Source organism: Rousettus aegyptiacus, unplaced genomic scaffold, assembly GCF_014176215.1.
Source record: "Rousettus aegyptiacus isolate mRouAeg1 unplaced genomic scaffold, mRouAeg1.p scaffold_m13_p_5, whole genome shotgun sequence".
NCBI lineage: Eukaryota > Metazoa > Chordata > Mammalia > Chiroptera > Pteropodidae > Rousettus > Rousettus aegyptiacus.
Genome location: NW_023416308.1, coordinates 71,309,519 through 71,330,992, shown reverse-complemented (window position 1 = coordinate 71,330,992; position 21,474 = coordinate 71,309,519).

Below are 21,474 nucleotides of genomic sequence, written 5' to 3'. Positions count from 1 at the left end.
CTTCTTCTTAAATTGAGAGCTCTTTGAGGAATAAAATTAGACCTTGTTCATACTTACACCTCACAAAAATGGTTAGCAAAATACTTAGATAATGTCCTAAAAAGAGTACCAGGGTAAGGGTCAGAAATTTGAGGTTACAGTTTTAGGCCCTTTAACAGCTAAACACGTGGCCACAGACATATTATTTAAATTCTAGTAACCTCTATTATCTTGCATAATATGGGCACAAAAAAAATATCTATTCTACATGAATAAGTGTTCAAAACCTTTTAAAATTCTAAAATACTACATTACTTCAAGAATGAATGTTATTAATGTTGTCCTTATATTTTTATTATTATGGTCATCATTCATGACTATTAAATGTATCTTAAAGAATGAAAAGGCAAAAGTAGACAAGAAATGTCATATTTGAATTCACCTATAACAGAATGGAATAACTATACACACTTATTTTCTTTCTCTTCCAATGGTCTATTAAAACTACCTTAAAATAATATTTTTTAGTAGTTCAAAAAACAAGTTTAAAAAGAGATTAAATAAAAGACAAGAGCAGAGAAGGGGTTTCTACAAATGTTTTGAAATTTGGAAGTAGATGGGGAGTAAAAATAGTATAAGTGAGCAGAGATCATAATAACCTCTAAACCTGGAGGGTGATATACCAAGGAGAATCCAGCAGATGCCCCTAGGATCCCAAGAAAAACTTGGAAGCTTATAGCACCCAGGAAGATGTCAGTAAAGAGAGTAATGGGGATAAGGGACATGTAAAAATGATGTGCAGAGCTGTTATTCTTCATTTCTCCTTCTATCTTCTATACTCCTGTGACCAGGAGTTTTCTCCTCTCCCTCTTCCTTCTCCTTCCATCCCTCTACATCCAGGAGACCAGAGATTTACACTCTAAGAAAAGAAACCTTGGAGGCTCTGGACTCCTGCACACCAGGTACAGGAGAGGATGTGAGTGAGATGTAGGCCCAAAAATATAAGATTGTGAAGCAAGAGTTTGCATTTTGAGCTCTAGATCCCCAAGTTACTTTTCATTCCCTGCTCCTAAATGTAAGAAACAAGATGTATCTCTTCAAAGCTAGATGCTAGAGGATTCCTCTCTAAAAAAAAAAAAAAAAAAAAAAAAATAGAGGAGAAAACCCAGGGATAAAACATACATATAATAACATATGGAAGTGGTGGTGGTGGGAGGGCTATTTGCCATCTCAAATCCCTGAAGTGAAGCCAAGGAATCAAAGTTAACTCTTCCCTATTTCTCTTCCCTCCACTCTGAGAATCTTCAATATACTTTGTAGTGTCTCATACTCAAATGTCAATGAGCGTCTACTGAAGGGTTATCTTGAATATGGGGAGAGATATTGAAACTGTGTTAGAGATAGAAATAGAGATAAAGACAGACAGAGAGAGAGAGAGAGAGAGAGAGAGAGAGAGACAGAGAAAGGAGAGCAAGAGAGAGGGGAAGGGAGACTAAATAGAACCCCAAAGAAACAGAAGCTGAAAAAAATTCCAAGTAAGAGGGAGAAAAGATGATAATGAATTCTTGAAACAAGTACAAGATCTAATTTTTTAAAAAGTATAACTAGAGAAAAAGAAAAAGTTCTAGAAGATTAAAATTATAATTGTTTAATTAAAAAATAGATGAAAGAAAATTTTCAAAAAACCCTCCAAGAAATTGAACTAAAAAGTAAACTTAGAAAGTTAGCATAGGAAGTAAGAAATTAAACATCTAAAAAATAGGTATTTAACTGAGATTAAGAGTTTGTTTCCCTGAAATTAGCAAGTTTCATTTCCTGTTCAGCTTGGCTTATTGAGATTTCCACTGATTAAACAACAACAAAAGCAACCCCACCTGTAAATCAGTTCACTTAAAACTTGATTATTCTTTCCTATACAAGTGTAAGAGGAAAAAAAAAATCCTTCTAAGACTTTCTAATCTTCAAATCTGAGTGTTCTTCTTGTTATATATTTTTTAAAAAAATCAATTTCCTTACCTTTTTTCCCCCTTTGTCAGTAAAGAGAAATCAGTTAGAAAGGAAATTAAATAAGTTGTCACATAAGCAAAGAACTCAAGTATCCAGACTGTGGGCCAGAGTGCCCATCTCTGTAAGTGAAGAAACACCCACATCAAGGTCACTGGGAATGAAGAAAAGATCCTAAGAAACATTTATGGAGAACAGTGAGTCACCTGTCCATGATCTGGAATCAGCATGAATCAGACTTTTCAACTGCAATAATAAGCTCTAAAATTCACCGAACAATGTTTTTAAACTGATAAAAAAAACACAATTTTTAACTTGGTTGTTTACCCTTCGATGCATTTTCAATCTGATAAAAGGATAGAATTAAATAGATTTCCTATTAGGAAGTAATTTAATAGCTACAAGCATCCTCTAGTAATTTGAGAAATACAAAATATTAAATAGAAAATAATGTATATGATTCAGGAAATGGGATGTCTCCCTCCGGAGAAGGGTGCAGGAAGGCTTAGTTTGACTGAATATAGTATAGTCATTTATACTTGAGCAGAAAAACAGAAGGCTCTGAATCAGAGGCTTCCATGTAGAAGAAATTCATACATCACTTGATTTTTTAAAAATAAATTTAGTAACTGGAAAACCTATTGAAATATTTGTGAATAATTGGTGATAAATAAATAAAGTATAAATAAAAGTGGTAACTTATTAAAATATATCAGAAATGAATCATAATATATAATTTGAAATGGCAGTGAACAACATTTACTCACTGTACTAGTTATATTTTTATCAAACCCTTAGTTTAAAAATGTGATTAAACTATTTCTGGAGAATGAAAAAAGGGAAATATATATATATATATATATATATATATATATATATATATATATATATATATATATATATGTAAGAAAGCCAAAACCTCATTTACTATAATATAAATAAAAACATCTAAAATGAAGAAATCAAGAAATAGTAATACAAGCAATGTAATTAGACAATTTATTTAGAGACCAAGAGCATTAAAAACAGACAGGTGAGTGGTTTGAAGATGTGTGAGTTCAAAGGTTAGAGGAGAGGTGAGGTAAGGTATAATTTTTTTCATTTCGGTCCTCTCAGTACTCTTTAAATTCTTAAATCATATACACATGTCCATGTAGCAATTTTATGAGGATAAAAATAAATTCAGAAGAATTAAAATAAAAATATTCTATATTTGAGAAGCAAAAAAAATATATTGCTATAAAACTTGGTCATTAAATTAAGGTTTCCCTTCAGCCTGTTCACACTACCCAAGCTGTAGATTATGTGCACAGAAGCAATGACTTCATAGGCCATTGAGCAGTTTTGAGTTTAAATAAATCTTCCACAATTGGAATGTCTGAGCAGTGGGAAAGAAGTTGGTAAAGGTTAGTGGAATGAAAACCCGAAAATTTCTAACTGTTGCTGCTCATCCCTCGTACATGCCAGAATAGTTTCTTGCTTTTGGATTATTTATTTTGATTTTTGGTAAATCAGAAGAAAATTAAATGCTCAAAATAATAATAATGCTATAAATCAAAATAAAGCAATAGCTTGGAAGGAATACAAGAAAATGCTTGTCCATGCATATATTTGAAAGAGAAGATGGTTAAGGAAACTGACATTTACTGAGCCCTTACTATGTACCAGGCTTATTCATACAACTTCTCCCTTCGCAGTGTCTTTGTGAGACAAATTACCATCTTCTTTTTAGAGATGATGAAACTGAGCCCCGAAGAGGTTAATAACCTACCTAAATTGACAAGTTGTATGCTGGTTTTGGGACTTAGGTCTGTCTTAGAGGAGTTCAAAGGAATCTCACTCTTATGACTATGTTTTTCCCCATCATCCTTTAGTGCTCTCTAATTGAGAACCAGTGGTCACAGTGATATGCTTCACATGGTCTACTGATCTGCTGAGATATTGATCACCTCAGTCTTCAAGGGAGGTGAAGCCCATCCCCTTTACTCAACTGTTTCTTTCATATAAGTGTCATCATTATCAGTGTGCACGATGATGTGGAAAACACTGAAAACACTGCTTTAAGCAGAAGTAAATCAGCTCTCTTATCCTTCAATTTTCAAGATACCTTTACTGGAACTTTTCAGAACCACTCTGAAAAAAGCATTGGAAAATTTCTATTGAAATAGAAATTTTGATGTAAGGATGGCCATATGTATGAACAATTTCAATACCCTTGTTTTTCAGACAAGGAAATGGGTCCAGATAAATCAGATGACCTCACCGAGAGGAGAAAGGGCTCCTATCTCAGTTGGTTCTCACCCCTTCTGGGAGTCAGGAAAGCAGGGATGCTGTGGCTCTGCTCTGGTCTTGATATGGCTCTGACCAGATAGCATCACAGTGGATGGTTGCTGCTTCATCTTTTCCCATGTATCAGAAGCTTTATGGGGAAAGGCACTGAGCCTAATTTATCTTTGTGTGTCCAGCACTAGAACAGTATCTGGTGCATAGCAGCCATTTAATATTTATTAAATGAATGAATAGCTAAAACCTGGTTTCTTCAACATTATTCTCTCTATATAATAAAGACCGGCTGTATAAAAATGATTCAAGTGGGACTGAGCCAATAAGCATATAAAAAGGTGCTCGGATTCATTAATCATTAGGGAATTGCAAATTAAAATCACAATTCTCCACTTCTATACAGTCACCTAAATGCCTAAAATGAAAAAGACAGAAAATACCCCAAATTGGCAAGAATGTGGAACAACCCAGATTCTGATAAACTGCTGCTGGAATATAAGTGAGTATAATATAGTGGAAATCTGTTAGATATGACTGTGAAAATTAATAAAGGGAAACCTCACTAATAAGGAGTCGGGAGGCCAGAAGGGGAACTGTCACACAGTGATACTCACTGTCAATTACAGGAAGAACTGTCAATTACAGACCCCAACAGAAGAATCCGAAACTGGAAAGAATCATGAGTTATAGGCCCCAAAAGGACAAGATGTATATTGCATCTTCTACATGAACTCAACCAGTGAGAAACTGTCATCACCTTAAACTCTCACTTTTCTCCAACAGACTTTTGTTCAAAACAACCCCTCTCAACTTTCTCCTTTTTCTCCACAAAATGGCATTCCTTTCCTTTGTTTGTTGGATTTGCCTATGAACTTTGCTATAGCTTATCTGTCCTGAATTTCAATTCTTTGCTGATTCCAAATAAATCCATATTTGCTTGTAAAAGAAAAAAAAAATGAATGGCTAAATAAAAATTGTGTCCATAGGATCCTAGCACAAGCTCTATGTCCCCAGCTTACTAACTAGTTCTCTGAACTCACACAAGTAATTTATATTGGCAAACAAAGTAAAAGATCATAGGTAACTGTGAGTATTACATAAACTTGTAATAATAATGATAAAATACCAAGAGCAGCTAATATTTATTGAGCATTTACTATGTGCCAGGCAAAGTTACAAGTGTTTTGAAAATATTATCTCATTTAGTTTAAAATAGATTTTTAAGTTACTATTTTTAAGTTGCTAAGTGATTGGAGCTCTGTTTTCAATGTATTTCCCACTACGCTAGAACTCAGTTTGGGTTATATTTGGTTTCAATTTCCAGTGTCCCTTAAGAAGCAAATAAAAAGGCACAGGCGACTTAGACAAAGTCTAAGAGTTAGAGCTCTCGTGCTGTAACTCTGTGAAAATGGCACTGGGGAGCAGAGGACGTGGTGGCGGATCACATTTCTTATACTAGGTGGCTCTATCTGCCTTAAGAAAAAGAGGAAATTAGTATTCTCCTAATAGACGGAATGTCACAGAAAAGTTCAAACTTCTTCATAATACTGTAATTAGTATTTCATATACTATAATTTTAGTCTTGATGAGATAAGCACTTTCTGAAGAAATTTCAATATCTATATTGCTAATGCTAGCAAGAAAAAAGCAATTTAAAATGACATATTTTAATACATAATAGCTGCCCCAACCTTTTGATGTAGCAGCATGAATATCATATTCTCTGGGAGAGAATGAGGTTTGAGGTGCCTTCAAGGGGTTAGTGCCTTTAAAATGAATGTAGCATGTGTCTGCTGAATGGAGCCAACCTCAGCCCCCAGGGTCTTTTGCTGATCTGGCTGACGAGAAAGTTCCCTTAAGCTAATTTTGTAATTCCAGCAGACTCAACCACAGAACATGCTACGAACCTAGTGGCATTGCCTCGTGCTATGCATTATGCTTTACAAACTGTATGTCATTAATCCTCATTTTTCAGATAAGAAAACCAATGCTCAAAAGGGTAAACTCACTACTGCACATGTAAGACAAGTAGGTATTTGAACCCAGATCTACCTAATTAGAAAATCCATGCTCTGAACATTGGATAGGCTGCCTTCCTGAAACAGGTTGTTTATCAAAGAATTCCTTGCTGGGTGATCAGATCCCCCTAGCTACATACACTGAAGGTAAATCACTGAAAGTGAAAAAAAAGTAAATACCAAAATTGTCCAGTTTATTTAAATAGCACTGATAGTGATACATACTCCCTGGAAATACTCTAGCTGATATGATAGCTAGGTGTTGGGATAAAGAAATGTTATCATTGGCTTATTATCTTTTCCGTGACCATTGAGTTAAGACTGCCTGCAGTTACCATGACAGAAATGGCTTGTGATTACAAAAGCTCATAAACCTTCTCAGTGTATCTTTCCTCTGAAAAGGGAAACACAATGAAATCACTTTGGCATTGTGCTATCTTCCTGTGAGTTTAACAGATAACTTTGATCATTTTCCAAATAGCTATAAGAAATGTACAGACTGAGACATCTACTTGGAATTGCAGGTTGGGGGTAATTAAATTGGGTTCCCTCCACTTTGATGGCGCTCTTGACCAGTGCTAATGATTACCATCACTGCAGGGACAGCATAGATGTAACTATTATTGTCACTGACAGTACGAGGAGGAAGAAGAGAGATGAGAAGAGAGGAAAGGTGGAAGGAGGATGAGGGAGAGAGTAAGAAAAGGGAATTTGCATGTTAGTTACTATGTTTCTTCATTTATGTACCCTGGCAAATAGTACAGTTGGTGAATAATTAATCCTCAGTAAAGAATTGTTGAATGCATGGAAGAATTTATGGATGGATGGATGGATGGACGGATGGATGGATGGATGCATGGATGGATGCATGGATGCATGGATGGATAGCTGGCTGGCTAAAAATTAAGAACTACCCACATGTATAGTCTGCTAGGGCTGCCATAATAAAACATCGCAGACTATGTGGCTTCAACAACAGAAATTTATTTTGTTACAGTTCTGGAAGCTGGAAGTTAAAGAACAAGGTGCTGGCAGGGTTGATTTCTCCTGAGCTTCTCTGCTTGGTTTGCAGATAGGTGGCTGCCTTCTCACTCTGTCCTCACAGGAATTTTTTCTCTTTGCATGCACACACCTGGTGTCTTTTCCTCTTATTGTAAGGACACCGGTTCTATTGGATCAGTACCCTTATGAATGACCTAATTTAACACTATTTACATCTTTAAAGGTCCTGTCTCCAAATAAAATATAGTCATATTAAGGATTGTGAATTCAATCTATGAATTTCGGGAGAAACAATATAATTCATAATGTCACATAAGTTAATTCTAGTTTGAATGTTTTCTTTATTGTAAATTATTTACTGACTCTTACTGTTATAATTAATGTCTCTATCCTTTGGGCTTCCATAAAACATTACAAGTATCTATGCTTAGAACTCATTGCTTTGTCCTTTTGGGGGGCATAGAAGAAACCTCCTAGCTTCTCTCTTTGCCTTTGGACTTCCTCTCATTCTATTTCTCTCATTTTGCACAGTTGTCAAAATGAACTTACTAAAATGCTCATGAAATCATGTTACTCCTCAGTTTTTATCTTACCAATGAACTTGCTAAATAGAAGTACAACTCCCTGGGATGAGTTTAAATTCTCGGCACAATCTGACACCCTGCCTATGTAATGAATTTTATTTTCCAAATTGCTTATCATATGTTACCCTCTGCCCACTCTGTACCACAGAAACCTCTGCTGTTTCAGATACTGCTCATAAGCATGTTGTCCTTGCTGCCTTCAGATCCCTCGGTCAGAGTTCTGTCCATCTCACTTTTAGTGACCTACAGCACACACATACACACATTCCTTTTCCCCTTCCAGGGTTAATTAAACACATTCCCTGAACTAGCCATCCAAACCCCTCTTATTCTTCTTTGTGTTTTAAATTTTTCATTCTTCAAAATGTTCCCTAGATGCAAATCATAAGAAGATTGTTTCTAGAGATAATTATACACATATACACATTAAATCACTGGCAGGGGCAGTTCCAACTGGCAATAATCAAGAAGTAGCTCCTATCAGATAAATAGTATTAGAAAACTATAAACTCTGGGGGAAAGAAGATCCTGAAGGCACATAAGAGCAATGAAAGGGTAGGTATTTATTAATTAGCTGTTTTTAATTTACTAATATTTTATTGTGTAAAAGAAAGCTGCAGTTTGCATCAGACCAGGTTAAGTAAGACTCAGTTGGAAAACATGTAGTTTTAAAGGCTTGAAGAACCAGTAGGGAAAGGTTATTGTGATGACAGGAGTGGAAAAATGAGGGAGGAAAATCAAGAAAGGAAAAAGACAAAGAAGACAACATTGTGTATATAAACTCTGCCCAAATTTCTGACTGCCCTGTTAACTGTGAAGGCATAAGGTAGGTCCCAGCTCCCAATTAAAGCAAAATCAGCAAATAGAGATTTCAGGAATATCAGAAGAAAGCTAAAATTCAAAGTTTAGGTTTAGTCAAGTTAATTGTGTGTTAAAGAAATAAATAAACACAATTCAAAAGAACATCATCCAGAGTTTCTACAATGTATGAATCACAATGAGATACAATACTTTGAGAAAAAGACAAAGAAACTATTTCCGGGAAACAAAAAATATATTCTTTTCGAAATGAGCTGAAAAAAAAAGTATGATGGATAAATGAAAACTGATAGGATTTGCTGCCAGTAGGTCTATGTTACGGGAAATGCTGAAAGAGATTTCTTCAAGACTGAAGTGAAATTAAGACAGATGAAAAACTCAGAAAAAGATAAAGAACACTGGAAATGATAACTATATAGGTAAATACTAAGGACTATATTTCCTCTAAAATACACAGTTTTTAATCATAACTGTTTAAAGAAAAAATGGTAATACTGAGTTACGAAGTTTATAACAGACATAGATGCAACACATTTAACAACACCGGCCGGCACCCACTGATAGAACATGCACTGTGCCCTAAAATAAGCCTCGGCAAATTTACAAGGATTAAAGTCCTATAGCACACATCGTCTCATCAAAATGGAATAAAATCAGAAATAAATAGCAACAAGATATATGGAAAAACTCAAATATTTGGAAATCAAACAACATAGTTCTAAGTAATCCGAGTCAAAGAAAACGATCACATAGGAAAGTAGAAAATAATTCAAGCCAAATTACATTGAAAATACAGTAAGTACTTTTTTGGGCATTATATAATTTTAAATGGATCTTGTCTCAGGTACACAGTCTTGTTTTATGAAGGTATTATAGCATAGTGGTTAAGACTATGGATATAGGATTGTGATTGCTTGAGTTTGAATCCCAGTTCCTCAATCGGTATCTGTATTGTGGTTTTCAGCAAGTTATTTAACTGCTTCGTACCTCTGTTTTCTCAAAATAAAACAGATCTCCATCCCAAAAGGTTGCTGTGAGAAATAAATTAGTTAACACGGGTAGGATGCTTAGAATGGTGCCTGGGACACAGCAGGTATTTAATAAAAGTTAGCTTTTATTATTATTTGTCCTTCCTGGAATTATTGGTGTCTCGAACACCTAGAATAGCAGCTGGCACATAATAGGCACGTACTAAATAGATATCTATGAATAAACGATGAATAAACAATGTCTTCTTTACTAAGTTCTTACCAGGGCTCAGGACTTATGCCAAAAAATTTACATGCTTATTTCACTGAGTCCCCACAACATAAGAGGTGATTACCCTTAGCATTTCCATTTCACAAATGGCAAGTCTGGGCAGAGAGATTCGGGGACTCATCTGAGTTCACACAGAGCACAAGTGACAGATTGAGTATCACACGGATTTCAGACTTCAAATTATCACGCTCCTTCTCTCTTACATGTGACTTAATACATGGGCCTAAGACTCTAACTGACTCAAATTCTTAGAATACTGAGAAGAAAATTTTAAACTTTAAAACCTCAGCTAAACTTATGAGGTTACAAATAAGTCACCTCTTTTTAGTAAATGCCTTAGCTCAAATATCTCTGAGTCCAGACCACAAGGAACCCAGAAGTAACCTATGAAAGCTAAGCCTCAGAGGCCCCCTCTGCCTGACCACACTCTTGTTTAAGGGTCAATTTGTCACATGGTTTCCTCCCAAAGTCCCAAACGAAAAGTGAGAACACCATCTCCATGCTTGATGAAACTGGTGTAGGGACTCCTGTCTCAGCCAAAGCCCAGAGAGAGGAAAAAGGAGATAAACTTTCTCTTTTCCTTCCTTTCACGCTCTGGGTCAGAAAGAAGCAGTCTTTTATTTTACATCCTGTATAACATACCTTGCCTCTAGCCATAGCTGGAAAAAATGTTCACTATGGTGAACTGCAGTTGAGTCCTACACACTCAGATTTTATTATGTTAAAGAAAACAAAAGATTTTGGAAAATCTGTTCTCCCACAAAGCTTAGCAAAATTCTATCTTGTACATCTGAGGCTGAAGTTTTGCCCATTCTCTCCATTGTCTTCATTTGTTCTTTCAACATTCTTCCATTAAGAGTGTTAGATTTTGACTGGGAAAATAGACATTTCTCTTTTACCAGGGCAAATAACATGTATTCAGAAAGGAAAAAGAGCACAATAATAATTTAAAAAGTATTTTCCCCAGTACAGAACCTTGCCTTGCTCTAGCTGCAAACTAAATCTAATAAAACACTATACACACACTGTTTCACAACTAAAAAGTAAAATAATAAACATTTTGTAAAAATCAGTAGCTTTTTATATATCTTGAGTAATAATGAACATTATGAAAATAAATTTTATCATTTATTGATGTCCAGATGTATTTCAGGATCATCTACCATTACTACATGGCAATTAAAATTTTAACTTTCATTTTCCTATTTATTTCATAAATAGGTTATTTGCATGCAATGCAACAACTTTGTGTGTGTGTGTATGTGTGTACATGAATATTCCAACCTTATAGAAATATTCAGTCATTTTCTGGCTTACAAATTAGACATTCTAAATCATTTCATTTTCCTCAGTTAGGATGAGAGTTACTTATGAATCATATTTGTTTAATTAGAAATTCATGTTATTGGAGAAACTTTTAAAAAGTGTAACAGAAGCCATAATTTATAATTTCCCTTTATTATGTAGCAGGTAATGAGATATATACACATGTATTTATTTTCTTTGTCAGCTGACAGGATCCAGAAACAATGATATCTTAATAGTGATGAGCATAGATCATCACTAGAACATAGATCTTGATTTCTGATATCATTAATGAATAAAAAGAACCAAAGGTCCCTGGAGAACTGGCTATAAGCCCTAGTGCTGAGTATACGTCAAAGGGTCACAGGAGCCATCTGAAAGAGTTCCCAGCGGCCAAAGCTGAAACAATGTGAGCAACAAAATAAATAAGGTAGTACTGGATTATAACCCAAAATATAAAATTAGTATTCATGAGTCTATACTGAAATAAATAAATGAGAGATAAGAGGCAAACCTTCCATGTAAAAGAATCCCAAATAATTTACATAGATATTCCTCCCTTAAAGAAGTGGAGCATAAATCTTTACTCTTTAAGTGTGAATGACACATAGTGACTTTCTTTTAAAGAGGAAAGTTTGGGAAAAGGTAGAAAAAATACTAATTTTACAAAGGGGAAACAGGGCAAATACTCTCTCAGGCCAGGTGATCAGGACTAACATCAATGGCGGTAATTCGTATTGATAATATGAACCCTTGTTAAGATGTGATTGCAAACAGTACTTTACCTCTGTAGTCTTATTCCCCAAAACACATTTAACTGGTCTAATCATAAATAAATAACACATTACACAAATCCCACTTGAGGAACCATCTAGAAAATCCCTAACCAGTAATCCTCAAAACTGTCTAGGTTATCAACAACAAGGGATCTGAGCAACTGTCACGGCCAAGAGGAGCCTAAGGAGACATGCCTTCTAAATGTAAGGTGGTAGTCTGGACAGGATCCTGTAATAGTAAAAGAACATCAGAGAAAAACTGGGGAAGTCTCAATAAAGAATGGGTGTCGGTTAAAAATGTGTCAAGACTGGTTGATGAATCATGAAAAATATGCCATATTGAAGTAAATTGTTAATTGTGGAGGAAACTGAATGTGGAGGGTATGGGGTATATGAGAAACCTCTGTTATATGATACACACACACACACACACACACACACACACACACACACACATACACATACCTCTGTTATATACATATATATGAGAGCTATCTTCACAATAATTCTTTAAAAGTAAAACTGTTCTAAAATTTTTTAAAAAATATTTATTTAAAATATGTTCCTCCTCTATTACTTAATATACTATTTGTATTTATAAGCTTAGGCAAATTTATATTCTTAGAATATAGAATTCTCTGCCTCACTCATTATATATATTCATCGAGAAGGCATGCTGTAGGGAAACAAACACATATGCTGGAGGTCAGGTCCATTTATATTTTGGCCACTTCCGTAGGGAAACGTGGCCTCACAAATCATTGAAGTAATATGGATACTGAGAAAAATGCAAGGCTATATCATATCACTTTTATTTGCCATAAGACCATTCACTACCAAAAAAGCAAGGACTATGCCATGTAAGACGGTTTATGCTCATAAGTTTTCAACATGGTCCTTACTTGCTGAGCATGTGGTTCTACCTGTCATCATATGTGCATATGTGTGCTTTCCCAGAATTGCTCTACAGGTCCATCACTGGGAAGGCAGGAAGCTGTGCATGGCTTGAAGCCTCTGTTGCAGTTCTTGTCCATAGCTTGGTGTCATCATTTAGAGGCCCCTTTCCAAACTGCAGGTTAAATTATGGACACTTATCATTGTTGCTATCATTAGTTCATTCTTTATTACTTTCTAATTAGTCCATAAGCTTTTTATTCTAGGATTAAACTTCTTGTTTTACCTATAAAGTCCTCTTTCCATTCTCTTACAACGAATCCTATCAAAAGCCTTTAACAAAGTATATGCAATGTGGATTATGAGAGATAAAGGGTAAAGTTGGAGAGTCAGGTATAGTTAAATTAGTAGATACAGAGATGAAAAATGGGATTTGTTTATAATTAAATTAAGGATTATATTCTAAGATCATCTTCTGGCTTTTGAAATATCCCATTTTCCCTTAATGCAAAACAAAATGAAAACAAAACAAAACAAAATAAAACAAAACAAAACAAACAAATGAAAAACCAAGCTATCATGTCCGACTAGGATAAACATTACTTCTGTCCTGTTTTATTTTTGGGGGGATAATGGTATATACTTGTACAACATGCTGTTGTTTCCAAAAAGGCAAAATTAATGTATTGCTACTCAAATAAATGTTTCTACCTCATTTTGGTAGGAACAAAGAGTCCATATATTTGATGAGGGCAATAAAGTGCAGAGATTTGAAATAATTTTCCCAGAGTCTCATAATTAACAAGTGGTATAGCCAGGATTCAAACTCCTATTTGTCCAATGTAATATGCTAAAATATTTCCAAGTTCTATATTCATTATTTGGTAGTACAATTAAAAGTAATATTAAAAAGCCTTTAAGTTATAATTTTAATAATAATATTTATAAAACCTCTAAAGCATGTGCAGCATTCACAACACTTGAAGCTCAAACCCAGGAACTCTGGCAAAATGTATGACTCTCTTGCAGAGATGAGAATATGTTAATTAAGAAGATAAGGCCAAAGATTTCAGTCGAGGTTGATGAGTACATAAACTCTGTGCTTGCATCCTCTCATGACATTGAAATTAGAACTAAACTACAGAACAGACATCATTGAGAATTGCCTGAAGTCTAGTTGAACAGATATCCTACAAATAAGGATATAGGTAGGAGGTATTGAGACATGAAAGGCCAGGTCCCTCAACCATGTATGGCAGTTAAAAATAAGGAGGGATATCTCCCTCCTTTGAAGGTTCCAGCCTCACACCAGGCACCCCAACCCAGGGTTCCAGGGCCAGGAAGAGAAGTCCCCAAAATTTCTGCCTGTGAAAACCAGTGGAGATTGTGGGTGAGTTAGATGGAAGGCTGCCAGGGTCCCAGGCTCTCTTCTTAAAGGGTCTGCACACAGATTTACTTGCTGACAGATTGATTAACTCTGAGCTCCAGAGCTGGGGCTGCTGCTCAAAAGACTTCAAGGACATACAGGGAGGAACTGAATGATCTAGCTTAGGGTAAGGGCTGGAGGGACAGATTTCTCCCATACAGAAGTGCTGGCAGAAGCCATTGTTGCTTTGTTGAGCTCCCTCACCACCTAGTGTGGAGATGCAGACAGGCTCCATGTCTGAGTGTCCATCAAACTGGATAACACAGTTTGCACAGCCTCCCAACTTCCAGGCCCACCTAAGTCACTTTTAATGGCTTTCCCATACATATGGCCTGTCTTGGCCCATGCTGCAACTTACCTAAAATTTCTCAAAGATTCAAAAACTTCAAACAAGCAGCATCAGGCCTTGGAGTGCCCCATACCTCTTGCTGAGTAGCCCCAAGCCTGGCATTGGCAACAGCCAACCTGAGTTCAGAGATTGGCTTCTCAAGGCACCTCTAAGTCCAGTGCAAATGGCAACCATATGCGGATCACTTTGTGCCTCATTCCATGTAACCTCAGGTAGAGTGCAGGCTGTTCTTGAACTTGGGCTAAGGTAGGGCTCCTTCCAGGAGCACCAACCAGCAGCCTCCCAAAGATGACACACCCAAAGGACAGACTGAGCAGGTACCACAGTCCTGCTAAAGCAAATCCTGCTCCATAGGGTCAACCCCTACACAACAGTTCCTCCATTGTAGTCATAGCCACTCTCCACAACCAATCAGCCTAAGGGCCAATCTCTCCCACCGAGATGCAAAGAGAAACCAAGGCTCAATTATAATAGGAGGGTACACACAACCCACACAAGAGATATACCTATAGAACTCAGCTCAAATGACCAGGGACACTGTGCCACTAGGACCCACAGAATATCTACTACATAAGACTACTTCACTAAGTCCTGGAGACATAGCAGCTCTACCTGATACACAGAAAGAAACACTGGGAGACAGCCATAGTGGGGAGACAGAAAAACATGCCACATGTGAAAGAACAGAATCAAGATCCAGATATAGAACTAAGCAAAATGGAGACAAGTAATCTACCAGATACAGAGGTTATAAGGATGCTCAATGAACTTAGGGGAAGAGTAGATGAATTCAGTGAGAATTTTAACAAAGAGACAGAAAACATAAAAATGAAGATAGAAAACATAAAAAAGAACCAGTCAGAAATAAAAAATACAATAACTGAAATGCAGAATACATTAGAGGGAATCAATAGTAGATTAGATGAAGCATAGGCTCAAGTCAGCAATTCAAAGATAAGGTAGCATAAAACACTCAACAGAACAGCAACGAGAAAATAGAACCCTAAAAATGATGATAGTTTAAGGTGCTTCTGGGACAACATCAAGGGTACCAACATTTGTATCATAGTGGTACAAGAAGGCAAATAGAGAGCGAGCAAGGAATTAAAAACCTATTTGAAGAAATAATGATGGAAAATTTTCCTAACCTAGAGAAGGAAATAGTCATATAAGCTCAGGAAGGACATAGTCCCCCCCAAAAAGATGATCCTAAGGAGATGCACACCAAGACATATCATAATTAAGATACAAAAGGTTAAAGACACAGAGAGAATCTTAAAAGCAACAAAAGAAAAACATCTAGCTACCTATAAGGGAGTTCCCATAAGACTATCCATTGACTTCTTAACAGAAATTTTGCAGGCCAGAAGAGACTGGCAAAAAATGTTCAAAGTGATGAAAAGCAAGGACCTACAACCCAGAAAAGCTATCATTTAGAATCAAAGGACAGGTAAAGAGCTTCCCAGACAAGAAAAAAACTAAAGGAGTTCATCACCACCATGCCAATATTATAAGAATTGTTAAAGCAACTTCTTTAATCACTTTAAATGTAAATGGGTTAAATGCTCCAACCAAAAGAAAGCATGGCTGAATGGATCAGAGAAAACAAGACCCTTATATACCACCACAAGAGACTCACTTCAGATAGACAAACACAGATCAAAGGTGAAGGGATGAAAAAAGATATTTCATGAAAAGAAAACAACAACAACAAAAATCTGGGATAGTCATACTTAAACCAGAGAAAATACTTTAAAACAAAAATTACACAGAGGGATAAAGATGGACTCAGTAATCCTACTTCTGGGCATTTAGCTGAAGAAGTCCAAAGTACTACTTTGAAGGGACAAGTACATTCATATGTTCACTGCAGCAGTATTTACAATAGCCAAGATATGGATACAACCTGGATGTCCATCAATGGACGATGGATAAAAAATAAGTGGTATATGCAATATTACTCAGCCACAAAAAATAATGAAATAGTGTCATCTGCAACAACATAGATGGACCTAGAGGGTATTATGCTAAGTGGAGTTAAGTTGAACAGAGAAAAACTAATGGCATACGATTTTACTTATACAGTGAATCTAAAAAAAAAAACAAAAACAAAAACAAAATAAATAATCAAAAAACAGAAACAAACTCATAGATACAGAGAACATAATGGCAGTTGTATGTCTGTGAGCTCCAAGTCTTCCAGCACCTTGTAGAAACATGTGGCTTTTAGCCTGAGATGGGATAGAATCCAAAGCAGACATACTACATGCTATTCCTTTTCTTTTCTCTCCTCCTTCTATATGAGCTTGGAACAGAATGTAAATTTATCTCTGGGTGTCAAAAAAGTTCACTTTATCATATTTGCCTTTGCTTAACTTTCCTTTTACCTATTTATTTCTGTTTGACATGTGAACTCAGTAATAAGGGCGAAAATTATAATAATCCCTAATGAAAGGCCTCAGTTTACTGGCTTATCGGAGGTATTCCTTGGTGTAGGTCTCTGTGCCAGGACTCCATGTGGTGAGGACTTTGAAGTGCTGGTTTTGATATTCCCAGCATGCATCTTCCCCTAGTCATAGAGCTTTCTTAGAAGCCCACAGAAGTATGGGCAATGCAGGCAGAATTGCATACAGAGAGGATTAGGCTTCTATATTCAATTATTTTGTCTGAGGGAGGTATACTTGCATAGGAAGAGCAAAGCCTATCTTCACGCTAACATGCCATTGCTTCTCTACACTGAGAAATAGTGGAACATCACGTTACAGCTTCTGCTCATCACTCATTATGGAGCGATGCTGATGCTCAAATAAATTGTGATGAGCTCATACCTGTTTCAATTCTTGAAGTCTGGAGTTTATATTAAAAAATTAGGCTGGGCTCAGGTTAAAGTGGATCTGAGTTACAAAGTGTTGTGGACAGAGTGCAGCAGGCCTTTCAGTGTGTCACCTAATAACTGTGTGCTATTAGGCAAATTTCTCAACTTCTCTTGATGTTATTTTATATATTTACTTATCAAATGAGTATGCCTCATGTTGCCCTTAAGGTAATTCTGAGCATTAAGTAAGGAGATGCAGGTAAAGAACTTATACCTGGTAACTTAGTCACTCAGTGCACTATAATTCCCTTTCACTGGATAAAAATACTGACAAATTCTCCTTTGGCTCTATTTTCCTTGTTCTTACAATTTAGAAATATGTATGATTCTACAAGTGGTGCCAAGCTGTGGGAATAGTTTCCAGGGCATTATGCATATGCATTCTTTCAGCAAAGAGGCTGCTGTGCCTGCACAAGACTGCAGCCAGCCCAGGAGCTGTGTTTACAAAAAACTTAGAGTGTTGTTTGATGGAAACAAGAACTAATGTGATCTTTCAGACAAAAGCAATATTAATAGAGGGAGATCCTAATGTAACATGATGTGGAACTGCAAACATAATAAAGCTATATGACATTCTGCTTCTGTGTAAGTTTTGTCTAGGTGTCAACTTGCTAAGGAAAAGGATGCAGGTTAAGTGAATGTAGGAGGCTTCCCCTCCATCAAAGTGGTTCAGTACAGAGGATGGCGATGTCTTTCACAAATACAGTTGCCCTATCAAATCCTGCTCTATCCTTTATCAGCCAAGAGATGGAACAAAACAGGGAGAAATGTTACCTACAAACTCAGGATGCTGCATAGAACGAACATATGTGAGAAGGAGTGGAGTACAGTGACTGAAAGTACAGTTTCTGGAGCTGAATTGTCAAGGTTCAAATCTTAGCTCTGCCACTTAGAAGCCATGTAACCTGGGGCAAGTCCCAGTTTCCTCATCTGTGAATTGGGAAAAGATAGTAGTACCTGATCTGTAGGGCTGCTGTGAACCTAATATTGTAAAGTGCTTTGAAGAGAGCTTGGGATGAACCTTGAAAGTGTTCAATAAATATTGGCAATTAAGTCTAAAGCATGTTACATACCTGCTATTCCTATATGTAATGATAAATTTGCCTTCCCAAATTGGGCATAATTATTTTTGCATTCACTTAAATATGAATATTTGATTAGTGTATTGAATAGTAAAGCAATGCTATTACTATTATAGCATTTAATTGTGGTAAACTGCGCATGCTCCTTTATTACAAGACTGAATCCTGTGAGGACAGCAACTGTATGGTTTTCTTTTGTATCCAGTGTGCCTACCATCATGTTTGGCATAACAAGTAGTCTATAAAACCTGTTTAAATGGTTGGATAAGAAGTTGACCAGGTAATTTAATAAATAAAGCAAAGAATGCCTAAAATGTACCATATGCAATGTATTCAAATCCTCCTTCTTATGTCTCCATGTTTGTGTATCTTTCAGTGCTAATTCATTCTGTGCTGGGGGCTAATGATAAAAGGGACTGCTATGGGAAGGGACTACCTCTTAAACCCAGACACTCCCTTTATCATCACATCTACTCATGTTTATGTAAGTCAAAAAAAAAAAAGTATGCATTATATTTTTATGAGCTTTGCGATTTATTTTGTTTTGTTGTCAGACCTTTGGGAATGTATTCTATAAACTTTATTGAGACAAGATATCTAGAGACGTTTGCATATGTCTGAGCTCAGCACAATATTACTTTTAATGCGCTTTTGACTTTGCAGGCAGAAGATAGACTTAAAAATGTAAAACAGCAGTATTTGGGACTTTTTTATCATCTGTATTTTGCTTTCCTGGTTTGAAAACAAACAAGTGCCGCATTCAAATGAGATGAACTAATATGCATTAGTTTGGCACAGTTACAAATGGGATATCTTTGTTGTTGAGTCAGAAATGGAGCTTTACTCCATGACAACAGGTATAGGGCACAGGGTAGATAACATTCTCATCAGCTGTGATCTGTGTCAATTCCCATTCCCTATATCTTAGGAAAACAACCATTTAGTGTCTGGCAACGAGGAAGATGATTATAAATATTAGACTCATCAGCTCAGATATGGAAGGAACTTATTTCCATCATGGAGAAAAACCTGAGTCCCAGAGGGTTTTAGGGACTTACCAGGTCAAATGTTCAATGCTGTCTCCTTATCACCTATTATTAGAGAGGTAGTCAGGGCTGAAATTAAAGTGTGAAGCCCGAACCATGGCTCCAGGGCTTGGAAAATGAAGCAGGACAAGGGAGGTAGCTACGGTCAAGCACAAAGGAAACGAGCTAAGATAATGACACATTTAAGGAAAACCAGTGTGAGAGCCAAAGCTTGCAAGTTAGTGTGGAGTTAAGCAAGGTAGGTGTTAACAAAGAAATAAGGCCTGAGAGACAAGTTGGTGAGATGTAATTCTGAGACACAGGGGCTGCTGGTGCCATAGGCCTGGACTCTTAAACTTGCTCCTCCGTAAAGGCAGCTAAATCTTAGCTTAGAGAAGGCTGCTCTGAGACTGAGACTAAACTCAGAGCCCAGACACCAAAACTAACCTGCTATCTCCAGCCCTTTGCCTTTCTTCTTAAACCAGATTATCCTACCATGATGTAAGAAGTTATTTTTACATATATATATTTTTTTTCTGTACTAGAAATGACCCATAGGTGTGCAGCTAGTTTCAGGTTAACTGAACATTTTTTGAGAGAAGTGACCCTTGAACACAACATTTCAAGAAGTTACAGTGGAATTTTCAAGTTATGATTCCTGATTACAGGCAAATTCTGGGCCCCCCAAAATCAAATGATCAATATTTTGGGCTCAAATAGTTTTATAGCAAAATAAAAAAAAATAGAGACATTAAAATGAGGGTCGTATAGGAATTTCAAAGAGAAAAAATATTTTCAATACTAATTTTTATCTCTACATGTAAGGATATTTAAAATTATCAAATCCTTTTTCATTCTTTACAACAGCCCTTGATAAGGACAAAGGAAGTTAATTGACTTGTCTATAATTACAAAGCTGGGAAATGGCAGAACTGGCATCTGGGCCCAGGTCTCCTGCACTAATCTGGTGGCTTTTACTTTCCACTACATGCCCCCTAAGGACATCTGTTTTTACACTAGTGGAGTATTAGGCAATCTTGTTGCTCATAAAAATAAATGAATGTGATCTTCCCTTTTATCAGATGCAGAAGTTTGTCTCTCTATTTGAAAGTCATTAGTCTCACCACTGTAGCAGAGACAACAGGTTTGTGGACAACAGCTGCTAACTCAGACTGCTGAGGGTGAAATTGGGGTAGAAGAGAAGAGAAAAATTCACAGTGATGCAAATAGCCCTGGTTTTAGAATTAGACCATCAAGGGTAGTATTTGTGCTCCACTAATTATTAACTGCATGTTTCAGAGTTACACCAAGAAACCTTCCCTCTATTTGCCTTCCTCCCCACCCTTATCATGGCTGGGTAAGAAGGTCCCTCTTTCTGCTCAGAAAGCATCCTGTATTACCTTTGTCATATGATTTATCACAGCAATAGCAGGTGAGTTTCTTAAGCAAAGGGGCTGGGAAGACTTGAGTTTATATCATGCAGGCTTAACATAGTGCTTGGTATATGGTAGAGTATTAGTGAGGGCTCTCCAGAGAAACAGAACACAGGAAGAGACAGAAGGTGGGAGGGAGGGAGAGAGGGAGGGCAGGAGATGAAGGAGAAGGAGATGAAGAAGAAGGAGAAGAAAAAGAGGAGGAGTAAGCAGAGAGGGAAAAAAGGGGGAGAAGGGGATAAAAGGGAAAGGAAGGGAAGGAAAGGAAAGAAAAGCCATACTAAGAGGTTGGCTCATGTGATTGTAGTGGCTGGAAAGTTCAAAATCTGCAGGCCAGCTGGAAGGCTAGAGGCCCAGGAA